The sequence below is a fragment of the Erpetoichthys calabaricus genome, chromosome 1, assembly GCF_900747795.2.
Source record: "Erpetoichthys calabaricus chromosome 1, fErpCal1.3, whole genome shotgun sequence".
In the NCBI taxonomy this organism is placed as follows: domain Eukaryota; kingdom Metazoa; phylum Chordata; class Cladistia; order Polypteriformes; family Polypteridae; genus Erpetoichthys; species Erpetoichthys calabaricus.
In genome coordinates this window covers 254,839,036-254,866,695 of record NC_041394.2, presented here as the reverse complement: position 1 = coordinate 254,866,695, position 27,660 = coordinate 254,839,036, and the positions used below count along the sequence as shown (strand labels likewise).

At 36.9% G+C, this 27,660-nt stretch overlaps 1 long non-coding RNA gene across 1 annotated transcript in view; it reads left to right on the top strand.

The window, feature by feature from the left end:
* The window catches only part of LOC114661150 (uncharacterized), a 240,704-nt gene that overhangs the window by 176,549 nt on the left and 36,495 nt on the right, over positions 1–27,660 (top strand). The window lies entirely within an intron of this gene.

Genomic DNA, 27,660 nt, shown 5'->3' with positions numbered 1-27,660 from the left:
TGTTTTCTTTAGGTTAAATGCTACTTTCTCTTGTCAGACCCATATTGCTTTTCCATCATTGTAAGTTATGATGAGCTTTTGTTATTATATATCTCTGAGTAACTGTTGTTTTTGGTATTGTTTTAGCATTTAATGTCCTGGTCCCAAACCAATATGCTAGTATAAGTAATTTGTACTGATGAAATACTCTCTCTTCAAGCAAATTAATAAGTTAATTTAAAATACTGTATGAGGTTGACCAAATGCTCTCAAGATTTGCTTAATGATATTCATCCATAATTGCCATTTTTCATAATATTTTGACCAAAGTAAAATTAGCTTCTGGAGGTTCCTAGTTTGTGATTTTTCAGGCAGAGGTGTTGAATGGTTCTTGAGTATGACTTCCGTTTTCTTAGATTCACTTTCAATCAAGACAATTTACTACTATGATTTAAAGTATAAAGTAAATCTTGTATTTATCTTTGAAGATCTTTAGCTTTGAAACAGAAGAGAATGATAAGGTCAAAAAATGTTAATGTGTATTCTTCATTGATCATCATTTCAACTTTCAATCCATCCAGTCACTTGAGTACGTCTTCAAAGCTTACTTAGGACAACCTTGGTGAAACTGTCACTTTCTGAAATGACTTTGTTTTATAATGATGATAGTATTTGTTTATTTGGATTGTAGCTATGGCGTTTTTGTATATTTATTTAAGCAAGGACCTGGAAAATATCTGCATAGAAGAAAGATCTGAGTTTTGTCCTAGAGTAGTAGAAGAGTTACAAAGGCAAGAAAATGATTGTAGAAAAACCAATGGATTTATTAGACAGGAAAGCAAAATTACACCTGCTAAATGGAGGGCTTCCTAAACACATGAAAGCAACAATTAATGTAATTCATTTTGAATTTTTTTTTAATTAAGAGAATGGGCAAGAAAGGCATGAAGTATATTTAGAGATTTTTGTCCACAATATACATTTTTGCATTTATTTTATTCCACTACTGTATTTTTCAGTTAGGAGAATGTTCAAGAGAATAGTCAAACATATTAAGAACCACATTTATTGTTCATCCTTGTCTAGGGTGTCTGTAATTTCTGAACCCACTTTATATTTGTAAATGGAACTTGTTGCTCCACAGCCATTGGAACAGTGCCTGCCAATCAAAGTTCATTAGGAGCCAATTTAGACAGTGCCCTTGGTATCCAAGGCACTCTGTACTATTAAACTTAAATGACTTGTGGATATCCTCTTGGTGTTTGGAACGTGCACCCTTTCACATTTATAAATGCCATCCCTTGTATGTATATGGTATTATCAGACTTTGATGACCTTGGAAACAGCTGGAGGTGGTCAACCTTGGTGTCCAGAGAGTGCACCTCAGCAGTTACATAAATGGCAACCCTCTGTCTACATACCACACAGTTTACATAGTGCGTGCCCTTTAACTTTACCATTTTTTTGCTTGCTCCAGTCACCCCATGTCGCCCTTGTAAAGATGCCACCCTTGGTGGCTGCCCATGTCGCCTGTATCTAAATCTTCCACTGTATCAGAGCTTCTTCAAATGTTCTAGTTCATTTTAATGGCTCATTTTATAATTCATGTTAATAATAATAATAACAACATCATCAAAAACAACAATTAATTAATTAATCAAGCCTTTCACAGAGTGCCTTCAGTTGATTTAATTTGTATATCCTATCTGTTTTCTATCTCTTCTATCCTCTAACATGTCTTTTTGTTAGTTTCTAACTACAGGGCATTCTTTTAAAGGCATTATGTATCATTTAAAATTATAGTATGTGTACATGAGTCCTGCTGTTTAAATAGTGCTTGATGAAGATGATTTGGTTTTGTTAACATCCATTTTTGAATTTATAAAAAAAATCTAGACAGAGTACTAGTCATTTCACTACAAAAGATGTTGAACTAACTGTTAAAGCTAGGGTTTTACTAGAGCGCTTACATGGTTTCATATTTACTGGTCAATTACTTTTAAAACCTTTCATTTTCACATGTTCATATTGAAACAAAGAATTTAAAAACAGAATTGAGCTGTTATTAATTAATTATGTTGCCTTGGTAAAATTTGCTACTATTATTTTTATTAACTGTTTTTACATGTAATTAGTACTCCATAGCAGAAACGCAACTCACTTAAACAAATGAAAATACTGTACACTTAGAAAGCAATTCAGAAAAAAACTAAACATTCGTCTCCAACAACGACAATGCAATTAGAGAGCCTCATCTAAAACAATAGAATAAAAAAGTTAAGCACAGGCTTGGCATGTTAACTTTAGAATTATATTAATGAGTTCTTGGCAAGTTCTGGAAAACTTTGAACAGATCCTCGTAAAGAGAATGAATTCGAGTTTTTTCAACTTGAGAAAATATACAGCATCCCTTTCCCTCTAAGTTAAAGAAGATGGGTTAGGATACTTCAGTTGAGCAAAATAAGTCTTGATGCAGGAAGGGTGATAAAGGCTCACAATGGACTTTTTTCTTTTAGATTTTTATAGCACACTGTTAACCCATCTGTTATTACTCCAAGCACTGCAGCATTATGATTTTAAAATCCATAGCTGAAAAAGAGATGTACAAATATATTTCTGCAAAATGGTTTCAGTGAATGGCATTCATAAAACATGTGACATAGTGAATGCAGGCACTAGATTACATCGCTCACAAATTGGATCTCCCTCTGGGTACATTTTAGACACTTTTAAATGAGATATATATGCTCAAATAATCAGTTTTACTTGAATTGAGGTGTGTTTGGCACATATTCAACTAGAACATACTGTATTTTATGAATGGCAGAATTCTATTCTTTTTCTGAGATTTTGATTAAAAGGTCCCTTTCCCTTCATTCCTTAAGGATGCTAAAGATTGTAATAAAAATATGCTGTTTGAATCTTCATCCACCCTAGCCAGTGTCACCTCAGATATAGGTAAAGGTGAAGGTATTGGATATTGGGTTGACTAGTTTGACAGAATTGCTAATTTGTGTATAGAAAAAGAAGTGTATAAGTGGTAGACTAATTCAATTGCAGCATGGGGCCCTGCCTATTACTTATAAATATGCCATGGTTTAACTTAGTAAAGTGGGAAAATCCTGCTTCTAAAATAACATACATATATTTGTGCATGCTTTCAGAGCACAATGTTGTGATCAATCAGCTCTTAGTTCAGTGTGCTGAGTGAATGTCCAGATTATTTGTTTTTTCATTAAATGCCATATGCAACTGTGATAAAGAAATGGAGGCTTCACATTTCTCCTCAGATTGTTATCATCATGGCTACAGTTGTGCATACAACCATCCAATTTTTGACTGTCAATTCCTGTTCAGGTTACCTATCCCTTCTGACAGGATCCAGCTTTGGACAGAGTGGCATCCTAGCGCACATCCAGCTCACAACTCTGTAGAGTTGACTTTTTGCTGCCTGGCTGTTTTTAGTTTCAGGTAAATGATGTCAAAATTGAATATAACCTCTAAAAGAAACTTTTGCTGTTGTATACTGTATACAGATATATCTGAAACAGATATAGGAGCTTTAAGGGGGTGTTAATTTTAACAATATTGATTCTGCCATCTAAAATAGGATATAGGATGGACCATCTATTAAAATCTTATTTGACGTTTTCCATTCATGGCAACATACTACCAAAATTGTGTTTAAAATTTTTTTTAATGTTCTGATACAATTGGTGAAAAGACCAGTCTTTTCAGACAAGAAAGCAAGTTTTTCTTTGAATTAAATGTGACTCCAGAGATCTTGCGCAATTCTCCTTGAAGGTATAATATTAATTTAACAGGGCTAGCCAAGATAGATATATAGATATAAATAGAGAGAGATAGATATATAGATGATTGCTGGAGTGAGATATAAATCACAATTTTCTCAGGATAAAGAGATCATTTTCTGTTCAAAGCCCTGTGAAAAGTGGTCACTTTCATCACTGATTGTTTCCAGAAATTAATAGCTAATGGTTAGATGGCCATTGCTAAAAAGCATTGGTGATAATGGGCATGTTTGCCTGTTTTCTCATTCCAGTTTGAAGTAATTTGAGGTTGTATTATTGATATGGACTATGGCTGTTTATTTAGTATACAGTAATTTAATCCATACAATTATATTAGGAACAAACCCAGATTTGTTCAGTATTGTAACAAATAGATTTCCCCACTCTATCAAGTGGTTTTTCTGCATCAAAAGCACAGTAAGAACTCTGGAAGAGTCAGATTCTGTAGGTGAGTATATTATATTAAAAAAGCACCAAAGACTCAGCACTAACCGTCTTTAAGAAATATGGCTTAATTTTTGTGTAGTGCTCTTTAGTGAATACACATTTAGAGAGTTTGCACAAGTTCACAGATGCAATACAATGACAGAAATAATGTTATTTACATATGTGAACACATAGGTTCGGCTCAACACACTGAGGAATTTCAGTTTGATTAATTAGCAGAACTTCCCCCTGGGGACAAATAAAGTTCCCTTGTGATCAATAAAGTATCTATCTATCTATCTATCTATCTATCTATCTATCTATCTATCTATCTATCTGTCTGTCTGTCTGTCTGTCTGTCTGTCTGTCTGTCTGTCTGTCTGTCTGTCTGTCTGTCTGTCACGAAAATGCAACAATATAAGTCCATTAATATTACAATTAGCTATAGTAGAGGAGAAGAAAATAAGCATCCTTGGGGTGTGCACAGCTGGTTATAACAGGTGTGAATGGGTAATGAAGCAGAAGAATCCTAAAGAAAGGTCAGGGAGCAAAATGGGCTACACTTTTTAATGCTAAACACCAAAATTCTGAATAGAAATACGCGCATGTGGCACACCAGAACATAGCGGCTGCCACCACCATTTTAAACCAAGTCAATTTATCCAAATTATTAGCTCTAATGAGCGAGTCTGTGTTCCAATCCCAGTTTAGACGCCCTCTTCCAAGGAATTCTCTTCTTATAGGGGCCTGACTGGAAGGGGTGGGGCTTCTTGGGATGATGTGTGGGTGGTTTAGGTGCCATCATTGGGCATCTTCTCAGTATTACCTCAGAGTGAAAAGAGACAATACTGTTAGCGACAATATCCTCTCTTGGCATGGAATGATATCTCATACCTTAGCAGAGTCCAGAAGGTGGTTATCATATGCTCATGAGTAACACAGGCAACGACAATGTCAAGCAAAATCACAGATCTGAGGATAGTATACTGGGTAGACGAACAGGGTCATTAACAATTCATAGTAATTTTCATAGTTGTGTTTTTGTCTGACCATTAAACTGAATTATAGTATTAAAACTAATCAGCAGGTCTAGTCAGCATTAGCTAGACTAAAGTAATAAATCTTCAGGTTGGATTTAAATTCTGAGATAAGTGGGGCATATCATACAGAAACAGGCAGATCATTTTCCTGTTTTGGGGCACTGTATACTTAAATGCTCAACCTCCAACTGTTGTTTTATTAATCTTTTGATTCTTTAGTAGACCCACAAGTTAAGATTGTATTGTATGGTCCGTTATGTAGTATGGACAGGACAAATCAAGTAAAGCTTTATTAAATGTAAGGAGAAGCATTTTGAAAACAACTTCAAACTGGAAGCCAGTAAAAAGACTTCAAAACAAGAGCAGTGTGCTCACACTTCTTAGCTATAGTAATAATTCCTACAGCAGCAATTTTAATTAAGTAAAAACTAATGAGATGAAAGCATAGCAGACGAAGATCCTTTTATAATATACTAGCCAAGTTACCCAGTGTTACCCATGTGAAGGAGTGGAAAGGTAAAAAATAGTTACAAGTGATAGAAAATTGATTACATATTATGAATTTTATAAAATTATGAAAAGCAATTACAAATTTTCAAATTTGTTGTGCATTTAGTAAATAACTACTGGTAATATTGGAATGCTTTTTTGTATGTGGATTTCTTATTTTTTCCCCTCAGCTTCAAGGAACGACAAATTGCCTAAATAAGTCCACAGGCAACAACTTGAAGCCATGACATAAATAGTGAGGTACGTGTTTGTTTAAGAAAAACAATCTGTGTGACACCATTTCTTTATCGATAAATCACACTGTAATATTCCTTAACAATCTCTCCAATTCTGAGCTGTGCCCACCATCCTCTGAGGGGGCAAGTCTGAAACGTATAGGTCAGAAACCTGACTTATCATAAGAAGTACCTGTTTGCCGTATTTCAAGTTTGTGGCTGTAGAAATGAAACTGTGCATAAAGTATAAACAAATGGAGATAATGCTTCATAGATTCAGAGATATTTCAGTTCAAAACCACTGGTGTAATATCTTTAAATTTTAAACAATATTGAAAAATCCATGCTTTGGTGAGTACTATTTTTTTCAGCCCCTTCATTACAATGTTAATACACATGTGTAAAAAGATGCTGTCAACACACAGATGGATGACTACTAGCATATAGTAATGGCAGAGGAATAAATATTCAATGTAGAATTCTTACAGTTTAAAAAAAATTGTCAACAGTGTCTATTCTTTACAATATTGTGTATTTCAGCAGAGGAGTTTTAGAAGGGATTGGTATATTAGAGCTTTAAACATGAAGACTTGCTTTGGAGTGATAATGTGAGTGAGGAAAAAATCATTTCAAAAATTAAATGGGACAGTTTTTGACTGTTAGTTGTATGTATCATTTTGAAAGTAACAATTACTCTATTCCTGCTTTTAAAAATTTTCATTTGTTAATAAATTGAATAAACTGTGCTGCATGCTAGTCAACAAAAAAGAGAGTGTAGCCAAGAGAGAGGCATAGTTGGGTCATGTATACAGGCATGCCAGTGTAGCATTTTGTCTCTTTCCTTCATTTTATATATATTGTCTATATATTTTAAGCTTTCTGAATATACAAACTATCCATATATACAACTGCAAAAAATAACAGTATCTTATAAAAACAATATACTTTATCTAAAAATATATTCAAAAAAAGAGCTCCTTTGTGTGTTGAGGACCCCTGTTGGTCCATTCTTAGAGGACACTGGCTTTATCCTCTGGCTGCCACAGCCCTCCCCTGAAGGCACATGCTTGATTATGAAAATGATTTCCCATGATCTATGGTATCAACATGAAACCTAACTCTTCTTGGCTACCCTCCTCAAATAGAAGATCTATTTAGTAACCGGGAAATCCCATAGCACATAGTACACTGTAGTATTCTTAACTAACAATTGCTTTAATACCACAGTTTGTCCAAAGTGGTCATTTGAGTGTGTGTAAATTGGAATGATTCCAGCAGTCCAGATTAAACTCTGTAAAGAAATGGAAAAAATAGAGTGCAGCCTTTTCACAAAGCTAAATAGCAAGTATAGATGCCTTAGGCCATAAATTGCCTGCTTCACGGTTTAAATTTAGTGAGGATTAATATGGGTGATGATTAAAAGTACTTTTTGTCTATGTTTCTCATAAATTAGGTATTCTGGGCTCACATTGTCTTGGCATTTTCCTTAATGTGGTTTTGAATTCCTGAAAATGAAAGAAGTTAGTGAATATTATCAAGGACTTTTTTTGTTTTTCAAGAGAGTCTTCATTTTTATAATTTGAGTCACCAAAATGTGGCTGATAGATGCTCAGTTTATTTAAGCAAACACATGTGAAGAACATAAAACAAATATTTTGATCTTTGACCGTTTTAGTTCAGTTGGACTTTTTTTTGAGAAAATCCTATGAACATGTCTTTTCCACCTGCTACTCTTTTACCTAGAAGATTCTGGTTTTTGTCTTTCTAAGTTATGCTATTGCACAAGTCCATACAGTGGCATATGGTTGGATCCAGCAGACAGAAATGATCTTAAAGCCTAATGTATTGAAGTTTCTTCATCTTTAAACTTGCAGGAATGTCCTCACTTGTTAGTGTTTAGGGGCCTGTATTGACCACAGATGCATGTGATAAAATTCAAAAGTTAAATAAAAGTTAACCTCTTTTATGCTCCATCAGAGTTTATTAGAATCAATAAGTCTTACATAAGAGTGTAACAAGTCTGATAATCAGAGGGAGAAAATTCAGTCCACCAAGCTCATGTAGTCATCTAATAGCTAAGGTGTCTCATTCAGCTCCATTCTTAAAGTAGTCAAAATTTCCAGATTCCTGTAACAGTTTAGATTTAGTCCCAAATACACTTCCACTTGTTTTCCATGATTGGTCTTGAGTATGTGATACACTGTTTAACTTAAAGAATTCTAAGGGATTGAGTTTAACAATGCCTTTGATAATTATAAAGACCTATATTAGGTTCCTGCACTGCCTTCTCTGCTCATGACTAAACAGTTTTAATTCCAAGAAGACTTCTATAAGTCTGCTTTGTTCCTTTTAAACCAAGAATATACTCGGTGGCTCTTTTCCAAACATCATCATTTTTGATGTTACATTTTTACAGTATACCCTAACTTCTCATTTCCTTTTCTAATTGCTACTGCATATTGAAATGAGAATATTGCATTAATGTAAATGACATAATCAATGAGAATATTGCATAAATTGTAAATGACATCATTTTCTTCTGTATGTCAACATTGTCTGTCTTGTATTTTGCATACGTTTAGTACTTAGTATTTTCCTACTTTGAACTGCCTTTTCAAGTGTTTGTTTGATTTATTTTTTCTGCCTCATCAATTTATTTCTATTTCTGCAAATTTTGTAAGTTTCCAAAATTTTTCAGCTTGGACACTTTCTTACAGGTATGTAATCCTGCCTCTTTCCCAGTTTTACCTTAACCTTGTACAGTATAAAACATTTCTTGGGAGATTCTAATTCCTGTGTTATCCTGTGAGTCTAGTCAGATACTGGGATGTGTGATAGATCTGCTTGTGGTTTGTAAATTGCATAAAATTGTCCCTGACCCTTCAAAGTCTCAGCTCTCAGTTTTCATAGTATAATGATTCTGTATCAGACGTTACAGTTATTAGAGATATAGTATATATTATAATAGTATAATTTTGGATATGTCTCTTGGGTGTCTTTAATGTAATAGGAGGCACGCACCATCCTTAAGGCTACTGAATGTTTTGCTTTTATTTTGTTAGTGTAGTCATGTGAATTAATGTGACTTGAAAGTGAAAAATGTCTCTCTCCATCTGTTTATTTAACCTGCTTAATTCAGTGACAGGGATATGGGGAGCCAAAGCCTGCCCAGGAAGCATTGAGACAAATGACAGAGTCTGCACAATGGAAAGGAAACAGTAAAATTCCAAAAGTAAAATTAGAGCATTTGTTAGCTTTTGGTAGCGATGGTCTAGAAGGACACAAGCTACTATGTCAGGTTAGGGCAGCAGGGTTTCTTTATTTCCTGATACAGGAAAGACTGTGTGGGACATTTATCCATCCATGCATTTGTTAATCAAACCCACTTACACCAGTCCAAAGATGCACCCACTTACAACAGTCCAAAGATGAAATGAAGTAGTAGCATTGAGCACAAGGTAGGGCCAACCCTGGACAAGGCTCCTTTCCACTAGGGAACTACTCATGCATACTGGTTAAAATAACTTAACAGAATATGGGGGAGGGGGGGGTCTGGGGTCCTTGGAGGAAAAACCCATGCAGACACAGGGAAAACCTGCAAACTCTAGAGCTCTAAGGCAGCAGTGTTACCCTCTGTGTCACCCTGCCACTTGACTTTAACCCAGATCTTCAGAATTCTCAAAAGCTTTGAAAAAGGTGAATAAATGGAATACTTTAATTTCTTATCTCTTTATCAGTTGTCTAAAATGGCACTTGAGCAAGTGTGGCCAATTGCAGCACATTAAACTGTTATGCAACTTATTAGAAACTTAAAGAACTTTCATAGATAGCAGAGTCCAATTCAATTGATGTAAAATGGTATTGATTGATATAGTATTGTTTGTTGTGAAGGGTCTGTAACTAACTTTTATTCAATTTCATTTTAATACAGTTTTCTAAACTTTCTTTAAAAGAGGTACCCAATAGACAGTGAAAATCTCTGTTGAACTTTCAAAAGTAAAATTGTCAGCTGCGTAAGACACATATGGATGGCAGGTGTAAAGGTTTGCCAATAAATTGTAGTGTGAAAGAAATACGGAATTGTTGTAATGTAAGGATTTTTTGTTTAAAAATACAACAGTTTTTTTTTTGGTTTGTTTTATAAGTAATAAACACCATCCCAAAAAATAAAAAAAACCCAATAACCACCCCAACATGTATTTAAGCATGCAGTAAATACAGCCCCCTCTTTCTCAATTATAGTAACAGTACCACAGCACTGTTACCCACTACATGCCAACATATAAACAATAAAGTGAAATTACCAAAAGAAATTAAATTATTATAAATGCATATTATAAAGTTAGAAATTAAATTATAAATGGAAAATGACCAGTGACAAAGAATTGTATTCCATAAAGGAGAAAGCAACCACACATTTCCTAGTCTACATATTAATATTAGTTAAAAACCATTAAATTCTTAAAATTATCCAAGTAACTAAGAACTTAGAAAGGAACAGATTTATTGTATAATGTGAATACCAAGCGTGATAGTAATCTTAAAGATTTTTAATTCATTCTCCGGAATCATAGAAGCAAAAGTGACTCTTCCAACATGGATAGTTCAGTCTTTGTCATATGTTTTACCAGTAAGCAATTCTTTTAGCACAGTGCAAGTTGTAGTTCTGCTCCATCCTTGCTGTCTATGACACAATCAGCCTCTTTACACACTATTGAAACTGTACACCACAGCACAGCTCAGATCTTTGGTTCTGTTTCTAAATCCATCCTATGTTTATATTATTTAGAGGAGATGCTCCCTTTCCCATGTAATGTGTTCAAATGCCTTTTAGCTGCAGGTTGATAAAGTTCTTTACAATAATAATGTTCAGGTAATGCAGCTGTGAGGTTGTTTTTAGTGAAATGTAATACTAAGTACAGATCATTCTATGCTTATAGAGCGACTCTTACATATTTCCTTTCCTCCTCTATTTCCATGTAAGAGACATTAACTTTTAACTTCCCTCAAACAGCAGGAGATGTAAGCTGGTTTATAAGCAGCTTGCAAGTTCTTGCCTCCTTTGGAGTTTTGACCAGTTTGTACTGGGGACCTGAGCAGTTATGTTACTGACAAATAGGAAAATACACAAAATAACCTCTTAAGGTAAACTTATACTGTATGTAGTTGAAGTTCCACAGAATGTTTCTCTGTTTTAGAAAAGACAAATTTGTAAATTCACCATGCATTTCAATTTCAGATTTTGGAATTGCAATACTTTGTACAGCATGCTGTACTCAAGATTATCTAAAAAGAAGGCCAGTCCATGAGTAAGGACAATTTTTGTAGCTGTAAACCAGCTATTGGGTAGGAATAATTATAATAAAAACCTGCTTCTTTCTGGAACAACCCTGTGTCAATTTGCTATGCAAAGTTGTTAATGCATTTTTGAGGTATTTCTGATCTTTCAGAGGCTTTTGCAGAAAGCATTTTTAATTATGTAATGAAATCTATACACCCCAAGCTGAATTGCTGGTTAATAAATGTCAAAGTCATAATTCTGTGAATTAGTAATACTGCATTAACACATCCATGTTTAAACCAGTATGCAAGTGTGCCATATAGTGGAATTGCAACAGTTGGTTAATGATGTCAGGATATGCCCAATTCTCAGGTAACCATTTAATAAAAAAAAATGTATTTAAAATGGACGGATGCTATTTATGTACATCAGTTTTGTTATTATGCTGTGTTCAAGCTGCATGATATCTTTTCAGAGATGTTAATTATGCTTTTGAGTTAAGCTTCTTTATGATCTTTAAAACGGAAGAAGATCTATATTTCTTTTATATACAGTAATACTGAAAAAGTAGGTCACTTTGATATGAAGTTTCATCTACAGTAGGAGAAAGTTCATTTTCTTTTCAACTTGTGCTGAACTTTGCATTATTTATGCTTCCTGGCTGTCTTAAGTTATATTAGAAGCGTTTGAAATGCAAATACACTGCTTCAGTATGTAAGTGAGATACCATCCACTTGGGCCACAGAAGGTTGCCTTTAGCTCAGCCAGATAAGTTTGCCATGTGTCTGATTTGTAATAGAGCTCAGATATTTTTTAGCCTGTTTTTGTTTGAACTAAGGAAGAAAAATTTCCATTTTAAACACGGTGGCACATTGTCACACGTAAGACGTGCAATAACTAGAGCAACTGAAGCAGTTGAAAATCAGATGGTGATGTTGTAAACAATCTTGACAATCTTGACAAATTAAGCTAGGTTGTTTTGTACAATTGTAAGATTTGATTCTGAAATAAGAGAACTTCTCTCGGGCTGAAACTACACGACTTGTATGTTGTGTGTATTGTATTAGCTTTTTTCTATTGGCAAAGAGAGCAGTGCACTCCTTTAGGAGTGAAGACTGAGAAAATGGAGACATGCAGCTCATCTGGTTAAAAACTGTGTTTTGTTCAGCTTTTTAGATCGACAGAAATGTAACGCCTACATCTTTAGATCCTTGTGATTTTTTTATTGGCTATAGTATTTTTCCTGTTCATACTAATACAGTATCTGTGTTTTTATTATATGTTAAAAGTAAACAGAATGTGGCAGCAGTCAACCATTACTACTCACTGTCTTTGAACTGTACCTCCACCCTTTTAATAAACTCATTCAATCCCATTATTTGGTCCCTTGATACTTTTTGTGATGTAATGGAACTTCTACAAACCTTTCAGGATCATCGCCCCTTTGCCTGGAACTGTTATGTGTGAAGGCTGTTGACCTAGGAGATGTGTCTCTTGTGTCTGGGTATATTTGAATGCTTGGTGTGGTTAAACTGACTTACATGAGAAACAATAATGCTTTGGTTTGAAGCGGGTGGCACAGTGGCAGACTAGACGCTGTTGTCTAAATGCTTCACTAGGCTAGGTTTGGGCCCTGGCCCAATGCTATTTGTGTAGAGTTGAAATGTTTTTCCATTGTAGGTGTTTTTCTTGTGCACTGTTCATCCCACATCACAAGGACACACAATATGCATTACATGAATGACTTTTAACTACCCCAATGTGAGTAAACATTGATGTGAATGTAATGGTTTCTTAGTTGCATGTGATAGATATCAGGAAAGACTCTAGTCCTGCAACCCAAAATGACATTATTGTAAGAGGATGGATGGTGCTTTAAAACAAACATGATAATAACAGGCATTTAGCAAAGAAAAAATAACATTTAAAATCATTAAAGGAATACTCCACCCAAAAATTATTTTTTTATATGTACTTCCCCCATGTAGTTTAGTGGTGGCTGAAAAATATTTCATCTCATATTTTTCTGGGGACCTTACATATTGAAGATTCAAACTCAACCAAACATTGCAGTGAGCGGTTCTGGACAAACAATGTGAAAATGTCCATTGAAAAAAGAAGCAAAATTTTCACATAACTTGTTTCGCATAATCCACATGTCCATTATTCATTTGTGTGGTCAAAACATGGTCATTGTTTGCCGTTATCCAAAACTGGTCCTTGTAGTCTTCAATATGTTATTTCTCCACAAAAACATGAGATATAAAACTTTCTCAGCCACCACTATAAACCACATGGTGTAAGTGTCATATATAAAAATATAATTATTCAGTGCAGTAGTCCTTTAAGCAAATATCTCTTTTATTGACATTTTAGTATATGTCATGCAATTATTTAAATCTTTAATTATACCAATGAAATGTTTTGTTATTTTATTTTTAAAGTGGCTTCCCTGCCAGGGTTGGTTTCTTTCTTGCACCTGATGCTGACAGGTAATGGTCTCAGCTCCCTAGCAAGCCTGGTGTGGTGCAGGAAATTAATCAATGGGCTATAGACTTTTACAGTGATCTTCAACATTTACAGAAAACAAAATAATATACCAAAAATGACCTCAGGACCTGCTTATTGCTGTCCATGTTTAACACACTTCAGCTCCTTCAGCAGTTGAGCTTTTTAATGGTTGAGTAACTGGATCAAGGATCAAGTAGAGATGAGATTTAGAACCATTTTTTATGTGAGTTTTTTTTTGTCTTTTATTATGCCATTGTAGTTTAAGTTAACTGTGACCTTAACCTAATGCATGCCTGGGTTTACTAAAAAAGAAAAAACATACTGTATTTGACTATTTAATGAAAATTACACATTTTGGCAATTTATGATTTACTATTAACTTTAGAATTACCAGAGCCAACGAAAAAACTCGTAAATCGGGCCCACCTTAAATCCCTTCCCACCTCTCCGTCAGCGTCTTTTGTCTTCTAAATGTGTCAATAAGCCCAAGCAGCAAGCAGCCTGCTATACCATCCCCCCACCGCCTCAGAATGGGCAAGAAGTTTTCCCAGTTCCTGTCTTGATTGATTATCTGGGAGTGAGCTACCCAGAATTGTAAGGGGAAATAATTTGATGTGTGTTTTGTGTCTACAACAATCTGTGTAAACAAATCGGTAAAACAGAAACGTTTTTCATGTTTTAGTAATAAATAACATAATGTAGACATGAACGGTATAATGTGTGAAGGCTGATGGCCAAATATCAAATAAACACTTTCACAAAAGGTGCAGGTACAATATGACAGCTTCTGTGGTGCTATGGTTAGAACTGCTGACTTATAATCCGGAGGTTGTGAGTTCGAAACCAGCTCCCCGGCAAATTTACCATTTTGAGTAGTGAGCTGCTCTTATTGTTAATATTATAAAATTAAAACATACATTTGATTTGTGTCTATAACAGTCGCTATAAATTTATAGTACAGTGGAACCTCGGTTCACGAATGTCTCGGAACACATACAAATCGGTTTACGACCAAAAAGTTCGCCAAACTTTTGCATCTGTTCACGACCACACACTCAGTATACGAACAAGCCAGTTTCCCTTTCGGTTTGTATGTGTTCAGTCTCTCCCTGTACATTTCCTGTGCAGCAAGCAAGAGAGAGGGAGCGCGACACACACACGAGAGAGAGACACACACGCATACACAGGCACGAGAGAGAGACACACACACAGGCAGCACGAGAGAGAGAGAGACACACACACACAGGCAGTGCGAGAGAGAGAGAGACACACACACACACACACAGGCAGCGATAGAGAGAGACACACACAGGCAGCGAGAGAGAGAGACACACACACAGGCAGCACGAGAGAGAGACACACACACACACAGGCAGTGCGAGAGAGAGACACACACACACAGGCAGCGCGAGAGAGAGACACACACACACAGGCAGCGCGACAGAGAGGTAGGAAGGCAATTAAAGAATGCACTGCGCTTGTTTTGTTTTCACTTCTGTTTACAGCGATCAGTTCGTTTTCTCTGTTGTTCAAGGTTTTCTCAGTGTTATTCAATGTTTTTACATTTAGTTTACTATTACGCTGTGCATTCTATGGTTTAATTAACTATATTTGTGCTTAAAAACTTAAAAAATATATATATTTACATACACTTCATATGGTCTGGAACGGATTAATTGTATTTACATACAATCCTATGGGGGAAATTACTTTGGTTCACGACCAAATCGGGTTACGACCAGAGTTTTGGAATGAATTATGATCGTGAACCAAGGTTCCACTGTACTTGTAAAGTGTTTTTTTTTTTTCCACTTTTATTCTCTCAGTCACGATACAAATAAGATTGCATTAGTGCGACGATGTTTTCTGATTGGTACTATTCAGGTCATAAAATTATTTCTTCAAAATGTCACATATATTTGTCTCTTTCTTTTTTTTCCGGTGCTGCATTGACATCGTGCACCAGAAGGCGTGATCTTATTCAGTGCGGCAGGAGCACGCAGGTGGTCGGTTGCTTGTGTTACAACACGTTTGACTTGGTGGCATTCAACGCACATGTACTGCACAAGGCACGCACGGGGGTCACTGAGAAAAGAAGAGTGTTCATGGCTCAGCTTGCAGAGGAGCTTTGTCGTCAGTTCTTACAAGAAAGGTGATGGATAAAGCATAAGAGGATGCTACATTGAAAAGCTTCTGTTCCAAGAAACCCGCTTCCCCAGCCCCTTCAGTGTAATAGTAACCATAGCACAGAGAGAAGTGTGTACATTGCAACAGGTACACATGTCGTAAATGTAGAAAGGACGGTCCTTGGGTGTGTGGGAACTGTTAACATTTGAATCTGATGATTGCATATAGTGCGGAACTGACCTCTTTGTACTATTCTTTCCTCTGCATGGCCTGGAGTACAAAAGAAACACTTCCATGCACCCAAAAGTGGACACTGGCAAGATCGAGAAAAAAAAAACGTGGTCACAGATTACAAGCACAAGAAGGCATGCGAATGAATATGAATAATATGAATAATGTTGCACCAGTGCCACAATGTTTTCCGAAATGTACTGTATAGGTCATAAAATGAGTTATTCCAAATATCATATTCAGTTAGGTCCATAAATATTTGGACAGAGACAACTTTTTTCTAATTTTGGTTCTGTACATTACCACAATAAATTTTAAATGAAACAACTCAGATGCAGTTGAAGTGCAGACTTTCAGCTTTAATTCAGTGGGGTGAACAAAACGATTGCATAAAAATGTGAAGCAACTAAAGCATTTTTTTAACACAATCCCTTCATTTCAGGGGCTCAAAAGTAATTGGACAAATTAAATAACTGGAAATAAAATGTTCATTTCTAATACTTGGTTGAAAACCCTTTTCTGGCAATGATAGCCTGAAGTCTTGAACTCATGGACATCACCAGATGCTGGGTTTCCTCCTTTTTAATGCTCTGCCAGGCCTTTACTGCAGCGTCTTTCAGTTGCTGTTTGTTTGTGAGCCTTTCTGTCTGAAGTTTAGTCTTCAACAAGTGAAATGCATGCTCAATTGGGTTAAGATCAAGTGACTGACTTGGCCATTCAAGAATTTTCCACTGCTTTGCTTTAATAAACTCCTGGGTTGCTTTGGCTGTATGTTTTGGGTCATTGTCTATCTGTATCATGAAATGCCGCCCAATCAATTTGACTGCATTTAGCTGGATTTGAGCAGACAGTATGTCTCTGAACACCTCAGAATTCATTTGGCTACTTCTGTCCTGTGTCACATCATCAATAAACACTAGTGTTCCAGTGCCGCTGGCAGCCATGCACGCCCAAGCCATCACATTACCTCCACCGTGTTTTACAGATGATGTGGTATGCTTTGGATAATGAGCTGTTCCACGCCTTCTCCATACTTTTTTCTTGCCATCATTCTGGTAGAGGTTGATCTTGGTTTCATCTGTCCAAAGAATGTTTTTCCAGAACTGTGCTGGCTTTTTTAGATGTTCTTTAGCAAAGTCCAATCTAGCCTTTCTATTCTTGAGGCTTATGAGTGGCTTGCACCTTGCAGTGCACCCTCTGTATTTACTTTCATGCAGTCTTCTCTTTATGGTAGACTTGGATATTGATACGCCTACCCCCTGGAGAGTGTTGTTCACTTGGTTGGCTGTTGTGAAGGGGTTTCTCTTCACCATGGAAATAATTCTGCGATCATCCACCACTGTTGTCTTCCGTGGACGTCCAGGTCTTTTTGCGTTGCTGAGTTCACCAGTGCTTGCTTTCTTTCTCAGGATTTACCAAACTGTAGATTTTGCCACTCGTAATATTATAGCAATTTCCCGGATGGGTTTTTTCTGTTTTCGCAGCTTAAGGATGGCTTCTTTCACCTGCATGGAGAGCTCCTTTGACCGCATGTTGTCTGTTCACAGCAAAATCTTCCACATGCAAGCACCACACTTCAAATCAATTCCAGGCCTTTTATCTGCTTAATTGATAATGACATAACGACGGACTTGCCCACACCTGCCCATGAAATAGCGTTTAAGTCAATTGTCCAATTACTTTTGAGCCCCTGAAATGAAGGGATTGTGTTAAAAAATGCTTTAGTTGCCTCAAATTTTAATGCAATCGTTTTGTTCAGCCCACTGAATTAAAGCTGAAAGTCTGCACTTCAGCTGCATCTGAGTTGTTTCATTTAAAATTCATTGTGGTAATGTACAGAACCAAAATTAGAAAAAAGTTGTCTCTGTCCAAATATTTATGGATCTAACTGTATATATATGTCTGTGTTTTTTGTCAGTGTGGCTTTGACATCATGGGCCATGAGGTGCATACTAATTCAGTGTGAGCAGGAACACTCAATAAAACTGAATAAAAAAAATATTGAAGTGACGGTGAGATATGAAGAAGGCAGATTCACCAGCATTTGTGTGTCAGCTTTTATCCCTCCAGATCAGAGAATTTCCAGTTCCAAAAACACCACTCACATCTACAGTTATTCCCAGTTTCAGATAAAAAGTCAGATCTGGGGCAGGGGGTGGATGTTGTATCGTGATCGTGAACGCTAACTTTTACAAGTACAGTGGAACCTCGTGTCACAACCGTAATTTGTTCCAAAACTCTGGGCGTAACCCGATTTGGTCGTGACCCAAAGTAATTTCCCCCATAGGATTGTATGTAAATATAATTAATCCGTTCCAGACCGTACGAACTATGTAAATATATTTTTTTAAAGATTTTTAAGCACAAATATAGTTAATTATACATAGAATGCACAGCGTAATAGTAAACTAAATGTAAAAACATTGAATAACACTGAGAAAACCTTGAACAACAGAGAAAACTAACATTTTTGCGCTATAGCGCTACGAACCGGTTGCTAAAAACACTTTTTTAATGAGTTTTAAACACGGGGAAAAAAATGAACATTTGAAAAATCCGTAATTTAATAAACAACCAAGAAACGTAACATTGCAACAATGCATACTACGAACCGATCTCTGTAAACAGAAGTGAAGTGGAGGTAAAAATCCAATAGGAAAAAGTCTTCATTAAATACAACAAGGTTAAAACAATGCTTGAATCAGTCTCTTTAAAAACAAGCCCGGTGCATTCTTTAACTGCCTTCTCGGCCTTATGCGGCCACCAGCCCTCTCTCTCACTCGCTCTCTCTCTCTCGCACGCATGTGTGTGTGTCTCTCTTGCGCGCATGTGTGTGTCTCTCTCTCTCGTGTGTGTGTGTGTGTGTCTTTCTCTCGCATGTGTGTGTCTGTCTCTCTCGCGCTCCCTCTCTCTCTCACTCACTGCACAGGGAATGCACAGGGAGATACTGAACACGTGTGGAAATCATCGGCACGCACAAACCGAAAGGGAACTGGCTTGTTCGTATACCAAGTGTGTGGTCGTGAACAGATGCAAAAGTTTGGCGAACTTTTTGGTCGTAACCTGATTTGTACATGTTCAGAGACGTTCGTGAACCGAGGTTCCACTGTACTATAAATTTACACCGGCTGTTACAGACACAAATCAAATGTATGTTTTTTTTGTATGATATTAACAATAAGAGCAGCTCACTACTCAAAACGGTAAATTTGGTGGGGAGCCGGTTTCAAACTTATGACCTCTGGATTATAAGTCAGCAGATCTTACCGCTGCACCACGGAAGCAGTCATATTGTGCTTGCACCTTTTGTGAAAGTGTTTATTTAATATTTGGCCATCAGCCTTCACACATTATACAGTTCATGTCTATATTTTGTTGTTTATTACTAAAACATGAAAAACGTTTCTGTTTTACCGATTTGTTTACACAGATTGTTGTAGACACAAAACACACATCAGATTATTTCCCCTTACAATTCTGGGTAGCTCACTCCCAGATAATCAATCAAGGCAGGAACTGGGAAAACTTCTTGCCCATTCTGAGGCGGTGGGGGGATGGTATAGCAGGCTGCTTGCTGCTTGGGCTTATTGACACATTTAGAAGACAAAAGACGCTGACGGAGAGGTGCGAAGGGATTTAAAGGTGGGACAGATTTACGAGTTTTTTCATTGGCTCTGGTAATTCTAGTGGGATAAGAATATGGAAAAAATGGAAATTTACACAGTGTACATTTAGGATGTGATTAGCTTACAGAAGCTTCATGAATTTAAAGACATTTTGCATGAATAGGCACTGACTCTGAGAGACCCTAAACTCCTGTCAAGCAAGGTTAGTAAATAAATGGATGAACAGATGGAAAACTGCAGTTTATAGGTGTATACAGTATATAGAGAGAGTAGCAGGAAGCCTAGGAGGGAGGAGAGGAGCAAAGAACAGAAGACCAGAGGTGTGAAAAGTGCTAGTTTGAAATGATGTAAAGGAAGAGCTTTTAGACGTGCTGATCATGGAGTGCTGAGGGAATGTGAGAACTGAGAATTTTGAGTGTGTATTTTCCATGTAACACAAAATCTTCACCAATTCGCACAGCTAGAGACCTCTTTATCTATCTTAAGCATGTTCAAATCTTTCTCTTTCACTCTTCCTCAGACTCTTTTGACCCAACCAACCAATCCCTTAGAATATAAAGTATTTTCATTAACTGAGTATATTGTCTTAAAACCTTCAGTAATATTCTCCCCACATACTCATTAATATGTGCAGTTTTCTTACTGATGGTTCTGTGTACAATATCAAGCCACCATTTGCACATTTGTACATTAAAGAAGCCGGTGCATCTCAAGCAAAAAGAAGTCCATATGCACTAGAAAAACAAACACCTCTTATTTAGTGCCATTCTGTGATGACTTACAAGTACAGAACAAAGCCCCAGTTGTTGACATACCTGAATATTTGAACTGCTGGAAAATGGACAGGTTGGGGGCTTGCTTAGTGAAAGGGATTGACTCAGAAATCTTGTTTACAATCCAGCACCTTAGCCACTAGGTCACACTTAACCATGTGTATCACATGTTTGTTTGCCGTATTTCTTTCATCAGATATGATGCAATTTATGGTAGCTGAAACCAGTTAAATATATTAAGACTGCTTCAGGGGGGGAGCATGTCAGATTTGTTAAGATCACAGGACGTACTAAACCATAATTACACTGATCTGTATACTTGGGTAAGAGTTCAAAGTCATCTTTAAAAGGAAAGCAGAAGACACAAAACTCATTCTCAGGCTCAGCTTACACACTGCCCAGGTGCTTAATGACGGTCTATTTTTTTTTTCAGTCCCACTTTTCATCCTTTCCCCTGGCTTTGTTTCCTGAACTTTCTCTCTTCTCTGTGTTTTCTCTTTCCTGAATATAATGACGGAATGATCAGCAGTCTAAATGTTACCTGCAGGCTGTGTTGACAACTGAGTTCTTTTATTCCTTGGTAGAAACGAATTGCAAAATAGACTGTATATTGAATGATGTTTCTTATATTTTTATATTTTAGCATTACGATTTCTGTGCATCGTGAGCTTCTTTTTTCAAAGTGTTTGTATTTATTATTTGGTTTACTTAATCAGAATTAGTTCAATTCATGCTGTAGCCACACAGCTCCAGAGTCCAGTGCTGGTATGCTATCATGATTGCCGTTTGTGAGGGGTTTACACAATCCTCCCATGTCTAAAATGAATTAGAGCTGCAACCTCACAGTTCCAAAATCCAGTTCTTCTTGACTGCCATCAATAGGTTTGTATATTCTCACTTTGTCCGTGCAGGCTGATCAATCCTGATGCAGGTTGATCTATCAACCTGATCCGAATATATTTATCAACCTCATCAGGATAGAAAGTTGCAGTTTGATCTGTTCCAGTCATCAATAAGGAGTTTGCTGTGTCTGTTCAGGTTGATCTCCGTGTACCCCAATTTACTGTTCAGTGATGTATGTTGGCAGATAAACTGATGACTCGAAGTTGGGTCTGAACAAATGTGAGTGTATTGGCCTGCAAAACCCAAAAGTGCATTAAGCATTATTTTGAACTGGCTGTTAAGGTTAATTCAGCATCAGGTTCATACAAATCTGAAGTGAAACTGTGCTCCCATGTCAGAGCTTTGCAGTGAAGCTCATGTAAATTGAACTTTTTCAATACATAGATTTGGCTCATAATAAGACACATGAGCAGCCCATCCTCTTTTTTCAGCTTTGAAATTTTATTTTAGCTGCAGTAATAGATAAAAATCACTATTGGATTTATTTTATAACTTTATTTAAAGAAATTGTTTGGAAAAACAAGTGGTGTCACATCCAGCAGGGAAAATTCTTTCACTTTGCCTGTTAGATAGGATCAGCCTCTTTTATACTGAAAATGGAGCTGTAGTGCAGGGAGATCCAAATATTGTGCAAAAGGAATTACCCAATTTACTCTGTGCAATGGAAAAACACATTTATGTTCAGCCTTGTGTGTAGAGGACAAAAGACATATAAGGCAAGAAGGAATGTACTGTAGTAAACGGTTCCATGACAACTCCCCACCTTAGTCAATTCCCCACATTCCCAACTCCCCACAATTACAATTCCCCACATCACAATTCCCCACATTGCAATTCCCCAAATTCACAATTCCCCACGTCCACAACTCCCCACATTGGGATAATATTTATTATAACCATAGACTAATGTACTATATAAGACAGTCCATATAATGATACAAAAGCGTGCCCTCCGTTTCCCCACATCGAGCATTATTTTATTTAAAAACGCTACTTGTTAATAAATATGTAAAAATACATTATCCAAGCATGCATTTTTATATACAATTTGCCTTTTAAAAATTTGAAACAGGTAAGTTGAATTCTATTATTTTTTGAATCTTTCTTAAAACATGCTAAAACGTAACATTTTTGATTTTTATCTTTTTTAAATTACCAAAATTAAAGTTCTCAAAAATAATAGACTCTACTTATGGTGTAAAAATAAAAACACGAAATAAATCAAATAAAATTCTTCTCGCGCCTTACAACGTATCTACGTGCTCCGCGTCGCGCGCACCAAGTTTGCACGTTTGATAGTCTGTAGCGAACTTACCCTAGTCGGGAGTCCGAAAGTGGTGTCGCCATCTACATTCGGGGCTACGATAGGTACCACGCATTGGTATACCCCCTGTGTTTCTGCTATTTTGCCACAGTCTGAGTTGACTGTTGACGAGGTAAGACCGCTATCAGTTTATTTTGTAATCAGTAATGCATTTCAATAAATTGTCATGAAATAAAACTTTTGGAGATTAATTACTACTATTTGCATTTTAGAATTCCTTCATTATATTATTAATTCAGTGCACTCCATATTATCCCAATGTGGGGAGTTGTGGAAGTGGGGAATTGCAATGTGGGGAATTGCAATGTGGGGAATTGTGATGTGGGGAATTGTAATTGTGGGGAGTTGGGAATGTGGGGAATTGACTGATGTGGGGAATTGTCTGGCCACCGTAGTAAACATGAGAAAGCCTGTGCATATTTATATTAATAAAAAAGGCCTGAAACAGCCAAATTTTCTAGATTAACTCAATGATGCTTGCCAAAGCAAGTACAGTGGCTTCCAATGTTTTCTTCATGATATCCAATTTTTTTGTTACCTCCTGAGCTGAATCCTGTGTCATTTGAAATTCCTTCTTGTCTGTACCAGATTGTTTGTAAAAAAAAATATATAAATCAACTTTAAGGTGATCATGAGAAGTACTAAAACAGTTATCATGAGAAGTACTAAAACTCTTAAAATATATAATTTTTGCATCCGAAGCAAACATGAAAAACACAAAACTAAGATCATTAAAAGCAACATATTTGCTGAGTTGGCTTGGGCATGCTTGGGGACATCTTAGCAGACCCAATATAAAAGGAATACTCACAGTTATAAGAGAAAAAGTCATTTAAACTGTTTGAACAACGGCCATGCACCAGACTGGTCTTATTCCCCCAGTCTTAAGATGGCACCGTAAAGTACCAGTTTGTTCAGTTTGATCAAGGATATGCACTCAAGGGACAATGTTTTGACACCATTCCCTTTTAATAAAAGTCTAGAAAATGAGATCCACTAGGTAATCTAAAGTTCCGACTTAAATTCCACATCTGACTCACTATGTAATCATTTGCAAGTCACTTAATGTGTTTGTATACAATAAATAAAAATTATGTGCAAGTTTTGATTTTGTAAGTCACTGTAAATAAGGGAATCTGTTTATTATGTAATAAATTATAATAATGTGGAAAACAATAGCACGGTTCTTAGATTTTCTACCTTCCATTTCCAAGAAAATGTGATTTACTGCCCAGTCACCACCTGTATACAGTGTGCATGCTGTCCTTGTGTACATGTGGATTTTCCCTACGTACAGTGGAACCTCGGTTCACGACCATAATTCGTTCCAAAACTCTGGTCGTAAACCGATTTAATCCTGAACCGAAGCAATTTACCCCATAGGATTGTATGTAAATACAATTAATCTGTTCCAGACCATACGAACTGTATGTAAATATATATTTTTTTAAAGATTTTTAAGCACAAATATAGTTAATTATACCATAGAATGCACAGCGTAATAGTAAACTAAATGTAAAAACATTGAATAACACTGAGAAAACCTTGAACAACAGAGAAAACTAACATTTTTGCGCTATAGCGCTACGAACCGGTTGCTAAAAACACTTTTTTAATGAGTTTTAAACACGGGGAAAAAAATGAACATTTGAAAAATCCGTAATTTAATAAACAACCAAGAAACGTAACATTGCAACAATGCATACTATGAACCGATCGCTGTAAACAGAAGTGAAGTGGAGGTAAAAATCCAATAGGAAAAAGTCTTCATTAAATACAACAAGGTTAATTTTTTATACACAAATATAGTTAATTAAACCATAGAATGCACAGCGTAATAGTAAACTAAATGTAAAAACATTGAATAACATTGAGAAAACCTTGAACAACAGAGAAAACTAACATTGCAAGAGTTCGCGCTATACTGTAGCCTTATGACCCGATTGCTGTAAACACATTTTTTTTCTTTTTTTTTTAATGAATTTTAAGCACAGGGAAAAAAGGAACATTTGAACAAATCCAAACTTTATTTAAAAACCAACCATAAACCACCAAGAAAGTAACATTGCAGGAGTTCACGTAATAGCCTTACAACCCGATCGCTGTAAACACTCTTTTAAAATGAGTTTTAAGCACAGGGGAAAAAAAGGAACATTTGAACAAATCCGAACTTTATTTAAAAGCCAACCATAAGCAACCAAGAAAGTAACATTGCAGGAGTTCACGCTAATAATAGCCTTACAACCCGATCGCTGTAAACACTCTTTTTAAATGAGTTTTAAGCACAGGGAAAAAAAGGAACATTTGAACAAATCCAAACTTTATTTAAAAACCAACCATAAACCACCAAGAAAGTAACATTTCAGGAGTTTACGCTAATAGCCTTACAACCTGATCGCTGTAAACACTCACTTTAAATGAGTTTTAAGCACAGGGGAAAAAAAGGAACATTTGAACAAATCCGAACTTTATTTAAAAGCCAACCATAAGCAACCAAGAAAGTAACATTGCAGGAGTTCACGCTAATAGCCTTACAACCTGATCGCTGTGTAAACTTTTTTTAATGAGTTTTAAGCACAGGGAAAAAAATGAACATTTGAAAAATCAGAAATTTAATAGACAACCAAGAAAACTAACATTGCAACAATTCACGCTACGAACTGAAAAATGAACATTTGAAAAATCCGTAATACAAAAACTAACCATAAACCACCAAGAAAACTAACCTTGCATGAGTTATGCATGAGGCTATGAACGACTGATATCCTATCTATGGCTAATACAGTTTGGGGTCCTCACTTTGTGCTCCCTGTAAGTACCCTGGCTTGTCAGGAGAAAAATGTAATTCAGCCAGCAGCAGGCCAAATTCTGAAAACTCATTGAATCGTGGACCCTCGTCAAGGTGCTCCAAAAAGAAGCCAACTCAAGACTTTGAAGCCGTGTGTCAGGCGCTACGGATTCTCCAACAGAATGTTGAGGGTCTATCAGCTGCCAAACAGAGGCTCATCAGTGTCCTAACAGACAAATATGAAATTGATGTCATCTGCCTGCAGGATACACACATTGCAGCAAATGAGGCAAGAAATTTCGCTATAGCTGGTTTTGATGTCAGTGACAGTCGTCATGCTAAACACAGCTGAGCCACATTACAGTGGCAACAAAGATACAATCTACCAAACATTGTGGCAAAGATACAATCTACCAAACATTGTATCTGGGTATCAGGAGGTGAATGCAAATGGTGAGCTACTTATGGGCAGGACCTGCAATAATGACCTTCAACCTGTATAAACTATGAGGTATATTCAGGTCTGCATGATGGCAACAAAAGTGCAGCCCTGATCTGTGCTGGGTGTCCACAATCCAAAGTCACCCACAGCCAGTTTCATGTGTTGTGCTAAATGATTTCCTAAAAAGCCAACACCGCCCCATTGTCATCCACTTAGGCCTCCAGTTTCCAGTTATTCAATCTATTCGGAAACCAAGGTGCAACTTAGGCAAACTGGGAGCAGTATACAGCGACACTGGAACGCAGTCTGGCCACTATCCCATCAAGAGACATCCCAGTAGAAGACGCATGTAGCCATTACTGTAGAGCAGTGTTCAGGCCAGCTGTTGTATCAGTCCCACATGGATACTGCCATGTTTACATGCCATGCCTAACAGAGGAGGCAGAGAAATTACTAAAATAGTATGAGGCAACAGGGAATCCCGATATTGCAGAGCAAGTCATCAAGTCACTGGATGTAGCATGGTGGGTCAAATGAGAGGAGATGACCCAGTCAATGAACTTAAGAGCTTCCAGCAGAAAGGCATGATCACTTATTCTGTGACTTGGCACCACTTAGAAACCTCCAGTCCCGCATAATTTCCATGTTGCCCAAACCAAGTGGCTGGCCACCTGCTGAAGGTTGCAAGAGCCCCACTTAATAAGCTAATCAAAAGAGTGACTCATGACAAGTGGCGGTGCTTCCTTAAGAGATCAAATCAGTACAGAATTGCTGAGGCATTCACAGCACATGAACTGAAAACATTCCTGCGTGTAATGAAGGTGCGAAAGGCAGAAGGGTACAATAACATTAACCCAGAGTTTCTTAAGCACCTAGGTCCAAATGGAACAAGATGGCTGGCAGGATTATGTCCCAAGATCCTGTCAAAGGGCCCATTTCGATGCCTCTGGTAACAGGCCAAAATTATAGCATGCCCAAACCAGGAATGGACCCTCTCTTGCTGGCCAGTTATCATCCAATATCTTTACTTAGAGACTGCTTCAGGACAATGGAGTGGCTGGTTCTCCAATGGTACAATCGATCCTTTCACTGGACAAGGCTGGGTTTCGGCAAGGCAATAGCACATGTGACCAGGTAGTGGCACTAACCACCTTAATTGAAAATGGCTTCCAACGCAAGCTTAAAAACAGGAGCCATTTTCCTTGATTTGATGGCTGCTTACAATAATGTTTGGCATATTGGGTTGTTGGTGAAGATTAGCCAAGTTCTACCTCAGTGACTAACCCATGCAGTGGAAGGTCAGGTGCCTTCAGGGTCTAGGGTCTCGGGGCTGCGGAAAGAGAAGTAGAAGATAGTATTAGCTAGAGCATCCCCTTCTGGTTCGGCAGGTAATTACACAGCTTAACAGAACCCGTGAGGGATCCTCAAATGCACATACTTGACACAGCATAAAGAATTAACGGGTACAGAAAACCTGATGCTGGAAGGGGACACCAAATACTGTGATAGCCATAGGACTTTAAACTTCAGAACTGATTCTGCTGTGGCCCCATAAGTGAATTTCAGGGTGTGGTATCAACACATTACTTACTTGTGGGAGTTGACACCACAGTCAGGAAGTTTATAGGTCTAAAGGCTCTCTGACATAGAGGTTTTGTGGCAGTGATTGAAG